Here is a 9917-nt window from a genome sequence, read left to right as displayed (position 1 = left end):
CGCCTCGGCTATTCGTAGTCGCCCACAGTCACTACTCGTTGCTACTACTACCTACCGAGTGATCCACCCCTCTAGCGATGGCTATGAACCACTTTCGATAACGAAGAATTTCTTTTTCCTTTTTTCTTGTTCATTTTTGTTTTTTTTTTGTTTTTTTTTTTGTTCGATTCCTTTTCGTCAACACGATCAACTTGTTTACATACGTAATGAAATATAATGTTTCTTTAATTTGTCGTTTATTCATTCATAAACAATATGATAATTACAAAAGATATTAAAATGGAACGAGTTATAGACGGCACGTGTATCGTACTATATGTTCGTTCGTATGCGTCACTAAATGACAATGTAGTTGGGCACGCTTGAAAATCGAATATGGATGCCTGCCTATTCTGGCTGCAGGGCGAATCAATAGTACTTCACGCACCGAGCATCATCGCTCACTGAAATAATACACAAATCAATGCTACACTTACAGCATAACGAAACGATCATTATTTCTCACGAATACGTTATTCTAACAAATAATAATATACCTATACTTGGTAACAACGATCGATAGTCCGTTCTATTATCATCTCGCAAGAAGATTTATTTTAATACGGACATACTTCGTTATTAATATATATATATATATATATATATATATATATATATACATTTTTTTTTTTAATTATAGAAAGCGTTTTATAAAAATGTCTATGGAATCTGCAAGAAGATTTATTACGAATATAACCTCATAATTGAAGTCTCCGTATACGCCAGTGCGTCTCGATGCATTTCCCTTCACCTCCCTCATTGTCAGAGTTGTCGTCAAAAGAGCAGAGAGTAGCGTCGTGCCGTCGGCGTCGTCGGCGGCCCCTGTTGTCGTCTAGGCTCCTTCGACACCGACATCGTCTACGTTCAAGATATCGAACGTCACTCCACTCTCTGCGCGGCCATTTCGAAGAAATATGGGGCAAGGCCGGCACCTTGGTCCAAGAAGGGCGCATGTCTACTCGGCAAACTCTATTACTCCGGCTATACATAGTTAACCCATGACTATGCACCTATCCCATATATGTATCTATGCACCACAGAGTCTAAGTACCTATCTATTTCTACGTTAAGAGAGTGTTCTATCTTCAATAACAATGAAAGAAAGTAAGAAAGAAATAGAAATAGAAACAGAAATAGAAATAGATATTTACATTTATCCCCATTATTATTCAACTTTCATACTTTGTTTAAGAAAATTTATAAGTATTCTGTCCGAGTTGACGCGCGTTCGTCCCAGAGAAATATATGAAAGAGAGAGAGAGAGAGAGAGAGAGAGAGAGAGAGAGAGAATGTGAAAAGGAAGGGAAAGCCCGCGTAAAAGTTTAAAACGTGCCAGGCCCGCGAAAAGGAAGCGCCGCAGCTCATTGGCCGTATCACGAAAATGGCGTGTATTTAAATTTTCACAACAGGAAAATGAGAATGGGAAAAATAAATACATAGAGAGAAATAAGAGCAGATCTGTAAATAAAGAGAAAGAGTGAGAGGAATCGAGGGAGGGCGCGAAGAAGACGAGTTTACACCTACGCGCGTAATACATAGCGATCACAAGACGGTATCGAATATTAAAGCAATAAAGGGCGGTTAAGAAGAGGTGGTGGTGGTGGTGGATATATTGTTAGAGGAGGTAGAGGAGGAGGTGATGGAGAAGAAGGAGGAGAAGGATGAGAAGGGGTGAGGATGACGAGGAGGAGGAGGAAGAGGAGGAGAAGAAGGAGCGTTACAGATGGTCGAGGACACTTGGCAACGTTGCTGACGCGCGGGGACGAAGCCAGTTCGGGCCTTGATCATGGTGGCGCTTCATGCGAAGGGGGAAGGAAGCTGCATCGGCAGCGCCTCCATATAGTCGTCTCTTTCTTTCTTTCTTTCTCTTTCTCTTTCTCTCTCCCTCTCTCTCTCTCTCTCTCTCTCTCTCTATCGAACACGAGCTCTTCCACGTAGGGAGGAAGAGCAGGAAGGTAGGAGCAAGGATGCCCGAACCAAGCAAAAGAGAGATAGAGACTTGGTGATCGAAGGGGCATGAGGAGAGGCGCAGCAACACGAGTACTGAGAGAGTACTACGAGCAGCTCGACTCGTATACTCGTGATCTCTCTAGCGGGTGTCCCGGATTGATCGACGCCGTTCCGCCTACCGGGTGGTCCTTTTCTTCATTTCAGAGATCACTCGAATTCAAGATAGGTCAACGTTCTACGTTAACTCTTAATTATCTCAAAAAGAAAAAAAAAAAAAAAACTATATCATGACGCTTATTGCATCTTGACGATCTCAATAATTTGGGAATATGAATTCGCAAATGATTTTAAATGCATGTAGACGCTCAAGAGTGGATCGTTATTTATAAGAAGTTATCCTTCGATCAAAGGATAATTACAATTCTCTTGCTTTAAAGTAAAAGAAAAAAAAGAAAAAAAGAAAAAAGAAAAAAAAGGGAAAAAAAGCAAAAGAATAAAAAGGAAAAGGAAAAAAAAGGAAAGAAAGAATAAAATTCTTGAGCGTTTGAAAATCCTTGCGCGTTGAAGGTGCTGCTACCTAGGGGGAGACGCGGAAAGCGTGACGTTACGCTTATTTCCCGTGGCGGGAAAATGCTAGTTGAAATACCGGAAGAAGAAATAAGAGGACTGTCTGCCCTGTTATGATCTTCGCGCTTGAATCGTACAAAAAGTGGTCGTTAAGACGTTGACTGTTTGCAATGGTCTACCTTGCAACCATGCTAAAAAAGTAATTGGTTAATAACATCCAAGCGCGTTGCTGTCAAGCACAAGATTATTACTGGATTATTACAATCTATATAACTCTCGCGAGCGAGCGCGGGCATTTTCGAAAAAGTCATCACGATATACCGGAATGAATCGGTCCTTTCGTTCCGTATACTCACAGTTTTCTACATCTCGAAGATATGTCCTTCGTATGTAAGAGAACTTTCGTCTTATTTATTTAATTACATATCCATTTACGCATTATACGGACATATTTCTCGATCACCTTTCGACGAGGTCAAGAGTACGTGCTCAAGCGCGAACGAACTCGTCGAATCGGTAAAAGAGTAGAAGAAGAAGAAGAAGAAGAAGAAGAAGAAGAAGAAGAAGAATAAGAAATCTCAGGGGATCCTGAGGACGCCTCGTGTCTCGCGTTCCGTGTAAAAGCTTTTTACTCAGAGGTTACAAGGAGCTGGGCTGGTAGGGCGATCGCGGCTGTCCTTTCGGTTGAGAAAAACGGTTTCTTGGACAAAGGAAATCCCAAGCATCCTTTTTCTCTTTCTCTCTCTCTCTTTCCTTAGCCCCAGTATTCTCATTGAACCATTTGGTGCGTTTACGTGTCTCCTCTATACTCGATGTGTGTGAGTGGGGCCAATAAAAATTTGGCCCTCATTTCCAAAGGCAGAAGTGCGCAATCGAACGCTTAGGTACAGGCGCAGGTAACGGCTTTAAGGAAGCTTCTTTAATTTCTCGTCCTTGCGAGCCACCCTGTGTGCATTGTGCACGATCAAACTATGCTAGGTTCCTAAGGAGGAGGCTAGGTAGAGCGAGAAACGAGTGTGAGAGAGGAAGAGTGAGAAGAAAAAGAGAAAGACAGAGATAGAGACAGAGAGAGACAGAGAGAAAGAGAGAGAGAGAGAGAGAGAGAGAGAGAGAGAGAGAGAGAGAAAGAGAAGGGTAAAGGAGTGGTGCGCGCGCGCGCAAGGGAAGGCTTGCGTAGGGGTGGATCGCGGAGGTGGCAACGGTGGGGAGAAAAAGGGGAATCCAACGAGAGGGGAAGAGGTTAAAGGAGAGGGGATCAGGCGCGACGTCGATGAGAAGGTCACGCAACGTAGTCGCCACAGTATTTAAATAATGTATTATTTCTATCTGGGCGCCTCCGTGAGTATCCTACGGCGCATAGTCGAGGTGGGGAACGTGCCAGAGTCGATGGAGGAGAAGAAGAGAGCGTCTCTGAGATCCGCGGACTCGAATTCCACTGTGTGCTCTCCTCGCTCCCTCCTTGCTCCTTCTCTGGTGCCAAGGGGAAACGAAAGAAAGTGAGAGATATAAAACGATCGGAGAGAATCCAACGAAGAAAGAACACTCCTCTGGCTTATGGAAATAACTGGCTCGTTCTTGTTCCACGAGTATTTTTAAGGATAATGTTTGAAATCCAAAAGACATTTTACTATTGATAGGTCTGATAGGAAAAACTCATAATGTAAAAAAGAAACAATAGGTTAAATACGATGCTATTATCATATTAAGAGTTTACATGAGTACTTAGGAACATATATAATGAGTACTATTATGTTTCTCTTAGAAGTTCATCTGTACTAGCAGCAGTAGCAGCAGTAGCAGCAACAACAACAAAAACAACAATAATAACAAGAGCAACAACAACAATAACAGAGACGATGATGACGACAGTGGCGTCGACACAGTCGTGAGTCAGACATCGATGATATACGTCTAAGGCAATCCATAGGGATTCTTTCTTCGTGACTCGCCGCCGTCGTTGTCGTCTTGGAGGCCTCAAGCGGGGGCAGTCCTCATCGTAGAAGCCGCTTAGAAATCAGTGTGCGATGCAGAAACGCGCGATTTGTAGGCAGACGGGCGCATAAGCGATCGCATAAGTGCTACTCGCGTACATACATACATATATACATACATATATGCATGCATGCATGCGTATGTACTTATATACATACATACATACATACATACATACATACATACGTATGTACAAACATATATGCATGCATCCATACATACATTGCTCGCTTGCATGCACGTGAGAGCACCAATCTTCCTGCCTTCTTCTTCGTTTCGTTGCGTTGTGTTGCCTTTTCTTGGTTGGTAGCCTCGCCACGGCTACCATCACGTCGCTGGTGGTCAACGAAGCTTCGCGATACGCAATACAACACGCTCTGGTCCTCGAACCTTCCATGATGCGAAAGGGGAAAGCGAGTCCAAGTGTTTCTAACTTCTTTCGGTTTGCTTATTTGCTTTCGCAAATAGTCTTAAGAAAGGGAAGAATCCTGTTTATCGGTTTAATCTAGTGAAATTAGTTTATCCAAACAGGATGATTTCGTAATGCATGTAACTATTAAGTAGTTGGAAACTTGTAAAACGTAATTACTAATCGATAGAGGAAATAACAAAAAGATGATCGCGATAAGAGAGAGAGAGAGAGAGAGAGAGAGAGAGAGAGAGAGGGAGAGAGAGAGAGAAAGTAAACGCTCTAGATGTCCGAGGAGAGTGAAAGATCCTGTCTGTGAGAGTTGGAGCTCTCTTTCGTGAGAGAGCCTAACCGAGCTAAACGTTCTCAAGGAAACAAAGTAGGAGCTCGTATTTCGCGGCTCACTACCTTATATTTTTCTCCCCGCTTGGATCCACTTGTCAAGCGTCCCCCGAATCGAATCGTTCTTTATCCTTTCACTATGACGCATTGTCTTGCTATACATAGGATGAAAGTTTAAGGAAAGGCGGTATTGAGTCGACTGTACATTCTAATGTAATAACTTCCGGTATTTCGATCATCCGCAGTGTTCCATCAACGACAACAAGTACCTTAGCTTAGAAATGACACTACACATTGGTGATACATAGAGCCAAGAAGACTCGTGCAGTTATCTAAACGTTATCTAGATAATCGATTTCGCCATCTGCAAACACTAGTGTTAACATTGATTGCGGAGGGTGATCAATACCCCGAGTAGAGAGGTACGGCTATCACTCGTGCCATAAGGGTTCTATTTTCCCTTGTGGAGGCGCAGAAAGAGAGAGAGACAGAGAGAGAGAAAGAGAGAGAGAGAAAGAGAGAAAGAGATATGGAGAAACAAGGGTGTTGAGGGGTAGGGAAGAGGGGATGGGAGAAGGGAGAGGAGCGCACGCCACGCCATGCCGTGCCACGCGACACGTGAACCTCCGCTAACAGTGGACAATGAAATTACTTCGGCGTGTATCGCATGGTATTGATCCGTTCTCTCTCTCTCTCTCTCTCTCTCTCTCTACCTATCTATCTATCTCTATCTCTCTCTATCTATCTATCCCTATCTCTCTCTATCTATCTATCTATCCATCTATCTATCTATCTATATATCTATATATCCCTCTTGCTCACTCACTCACTTTCTGCATCTCTCGCCTTCCCCATCTCTACTTTCTCTATCTTCGTCCGGGTTTCGAAGCCTCGGTAGAACATTTTCTAGTTATACATTTTTTTTCCTTCCTCCCCCATCCTTTATATTCTCGACGTGCTGAAGCTTGGATTAGCTTTTGACAGAGCACAATCGAGAGGTCAAATGTAATGAAAATAAGAGTATACGCGTATTGTCGTAATACTCATGTCGTCGGTACTTATATTCTATGTGTGATAAGTAAAAGAAGAAAAGAGAATAAGAGTTGTGAAACACCTACGCCTCAACATTGCAACGTTCTGAGTTATGAGACAGCCTAGTTTATTAGCTTCGGGGAGGCGCTGCATTCTCTCCCGCCCGAACTGTGACCGACGCTCGCGCGCGCGGGACCTAATGTCGTAGTACAAGTAATCCCCCACCCCCTGTTCAACCAATAGGAGACACTTCACGGTGATTTCGTGCTTGACTCGGTCGGTAAAGACGGTTCCCCGATCATTTAGAGCGTGGACAGGCAACAGAAGCGCGCGCGCGCGCGCGCGCTCCCGAACGTGGCGCTAAAGCGAAATCCTCGTGGTTGTTAGTAGTGTAGTAAAAGAGAAAGAGAGAAAGAGGCATTCGCCGGCTTTATATTTGCGTGTGGCGTTTAAATAAAGTAGACTCGATTTATGTCACATCCGCTATCGGTTGGACTCATCGATCACGCGCGTTACACCGCGGCCGACGTTTATGTGACTCCACGGATTGGATTTATCGTACAAACGAATTCCAATCTACCTTTGGAATTGGTCGGCGGAGTGACTTTTGAAAGCCCGATACGCTCTCGAGATAGATAAATTCTCGTCTCGAAATCGCTAGGTTCGCCCGGTGACACTGTATACATTCAAAAGCGACGTCTTGTCCTTCTATACGTTCACTCTGATAATACCTTGTACACGATTCCATTATCGTCTCCCTTATCGAATCGGCAAGTTATCATCAGAGTAAATTAATTACTCATACTCTGGGGAATCCTTTGGAATAGGGCCTAGTCTCTCTCGATCAACACGCTATCGTGTTTCCTCTCCGCATATTCACACAGTTATTTAGCAGATTATATTACCCAATTATAAAAATATATAAATGGAACATTGTCTCGATCGTACATAAGTATTTCTAATTGGGTGGACACTTTCGAAATTGTAACGTTAAATATTTAAGAGCCTCATCAGTTCTTGAAGTTCATTAGCGATTTCGAAAAGGAAGGAGAGGCTTACCGAGATAATGTCGAAATTTAACGAGGACGCGTATAATGTAGGTGTCTCTCTTTTGTGCCGTGTCGTAATTTGTCGCGGGCGCACAAATTGCAAGTTGCGAATGCAACGAATAAGAGACATATATATGCATACATATACATATATGTATGTATGCATGTATGTATGTATGTATATTTATTTTAAATGTATGAGCCAGAGGACGGTGGCAGCATGCGCGCGCACAAACATATATCTCATAGATACCGCACAGAGGAGGAGAGTAGATCTCAGAAATCCGTGTCGACTCTCAGAGAGAGAGAGAGAGAGAGAGAGAGAAGAATAAGAATAAGAAGAAAAAGAAGAAGAAGAAGCCGACGCCATAGCGGCACCTCGACCCAATACGACTTACGCGTATACCTTTGAGAAATAATTAGAAACCGATATGTACCACTACCGTAACGACTGTCACTGACTCTGCGTAACACACTTTATATTCAGCATTCTCGAGACGATTGAGGAGTAGGAGGAAGAAGAGGGATGTAAGATGAGGGGAGGAGAAGGGGTGAGGAGGACGACGAATGTCTGTCTGACTTACTCTTTCTCGTAACGTTCCGTTATTCGGCGCGTTGACTTTCGCACCCGGACCTCGCCTTCTTTTCCTTCGATCAACGTTTTAACGATTCGTTGCATTTCGTATAAAGTAAAATAAGACAGATATAACCTCGATCGATATCTCACCTCGATATATCCTTCGGTAGTTAAGTAAGTTGATTCACTTAGTACCTAGACTACAGGCGCACGCTTATAATAAGTTATCTGCCCTATCGCATATACATGTGTCACGATACCATAGACTTCGAAATGAAGTGGCACGTTGTTCGAAAGATATCGAGAGAGAGGCAGAGAGAGACAGAGAGAGGTAGAGGGGGGGTGGGAGAGAGAGAGGGAGATATGCGTAGTATCTTCTTGGCAAGGAAGATTTTTCGGAGGTCGAATCGAAGTCTCGAAAGAAAGGAGCTGTGGAAAGAGAGAAAGAGGATCGAGATAAAGAGAGAGACGATCGAAGGTTTCCGCTTCGATGCGGCAGGTGGTAGACTCGGGTTGGTTGTTGGGATCGGGACTCGGTAGGACTCGAGCGATTATCGAGAGCCGTAGTACGGCCACGCCACTGAAAACGAGGAACAAGACCAAAAACTGTGAGTTCTCGGGGCAGACAGACGGGGCCCGTTGCGGGCTTCATCTTGTTGGGTTGCGTCGTGGGCCGACCCCGTAAGGTACATCGCCGTTCGGCAAAAGCTTCTACCAAAGAGAATAACAAAAAGGAAGGAAGGAAGAAAGAAAGAAAGAAAGAAAGAAAGAAAGAAGGAAAGAAAGATGGCGTTCGCGTGGGAGAGAGAAAACGGTTGAAAGAAAAGGCAAACAAGCGAGATAAAGTCGGTTGAACGGTGATGAGTTTCGTGGAAGGAACCGACGAAGAGAGTGAGGGAGAGAGAGAGAGAGAGAGAGAGAGAGAGAGAGAGAGAGAGAGAGAAGGAGAAAGATAGAAAAAGAAAAGGAAGAAGGGCCTTAATCCAAAAGCGAAGGACTACCTCTCCTACCCTTCTATCTCTCTTTTCTAGGCACGCTCTGCTCTAAGGAAGATAACCGAGATAATTCCATCCTCTGCCGCCGCTTAATCTTTCGTTTGAAAATGTTAATGGAATAGAGAAATTAGTCACATCGGTAATAACATTGGATACTTTTGTAAACACGCACGTAATTTCGATAGGCAAATTACTTAATGTCATATTTCCTTTGCTCCAACCCACCCCCATCCCTATCCCTCACCCTCTGGGAAACTATGATAAAACAACAAAGGACAGAGAGAGAGAGAGAGAGAGAGAGAGAGAGAGAGAGAGTCCGCGTGAAGAGATCGAATTTCTTAAAACTCTAAGGAAAGAGTGCGCGCGCGCGCGCGCACTCTCTCGAGAAAGTCAGCGTAACGGAGCGAGCAACACCGCAATGCGTCCGTCCTCTTGCTCTTCCTCCCATGTTGGCGGCAAATATGTAATACGATATACGTACGTATGCGTTGCGCTCGCTCGCACGAGTTATATGTACTCGCGCACGCACTCATGTATACGCCTCGCGCCTACTTGGAGAGTAAGTACAAAGGGGGCACGCCAATATAGTTTTAAAACGGAATCGAGCGAGCGAGCGAGCGAATGAACGACGAACGAAGGAACGAACGAACGAGCGAGTAAGCGAGTAAGCGAACAAGCGAGCCGCCGAGCGCAGAGAGGAAGGACAGAGGGGCAGGCAAAAGCGAGTCCCGGCGAGTAACAGTGGGCGACCCTGCTGCTTGGCTGCCGACAGCATTCCTACAACACAACGCGCAACGCGACCCACACATCGCGCACAATACGTAGCGTGTACGGAGCACGGCCAATGACGGATGAATGCATTTGGGTTGCCCTTCAATAAATAAGAATTTATCACCTTTATCTTAATCTATCTAAAAAATTTTTACATCTCTTCGGGCAACGTTTATATCATGATATAGTCATAA

At 44.1% G+C, this 9917-nt stretch overlaps 2 long non-coding RNA genes across 3 annotated transcripts; one reads left to right on the top strand and one right to left on the bottom strand.

Annotated features, from left to right (window-relative positions):
- Positions 1–219: 219 nt before the first annotated feature.
- LOC124430061 lies at positions 220–1310 on the bottom strand. 2 transcript variants are annotated; one of them, XR_006943634.1, is made up of 3 exons: positions 1222–1310; positions 737–1020; positions 220–443 (listed from the first exon to the last, which is right to left on the bottom strand). It is a non-coding gene; the product is annotated as an uncharacterized LOC124430061 (long non-coding RNA). The 2 variants fall into 2 exon arrangements; XR_006943633.1 differs by having other exon boundaries at positions 1191–1307.
- Positions 1311–1854: 544 nt separating this feature from the next.
- On the top strand, positions 1855–8931 carry LOC124430064. The gene is made up of 2 exons (XR_006943637.1): positions 1855–4234; positions 4319–8931. It is a non-coding gene; the product is annotated as an uncharacterized LOC124430064 (long non-coding RNA).
- Positions 8932–9917: the final 986 nt, after the last annotated feature.

Source organism: Vespa crabro, chromosome 17 (genome assembly GCF_910589235.1).
Source record: "Vespa crabro chromosome 17, iyVesCrab1.2, whole genome shotgun sequence".
NCBI classification, from domain to species: Eukaryota; Metazoa; Arthropoda; class Insecta; order Hymenoptera; family Vespidae; genus Vespa; species Vespa crabro.
Note: the sequence above shows the minus strand (reverse complement) of the source record. Positions and strands in the feature narration are given on the sequence as shown.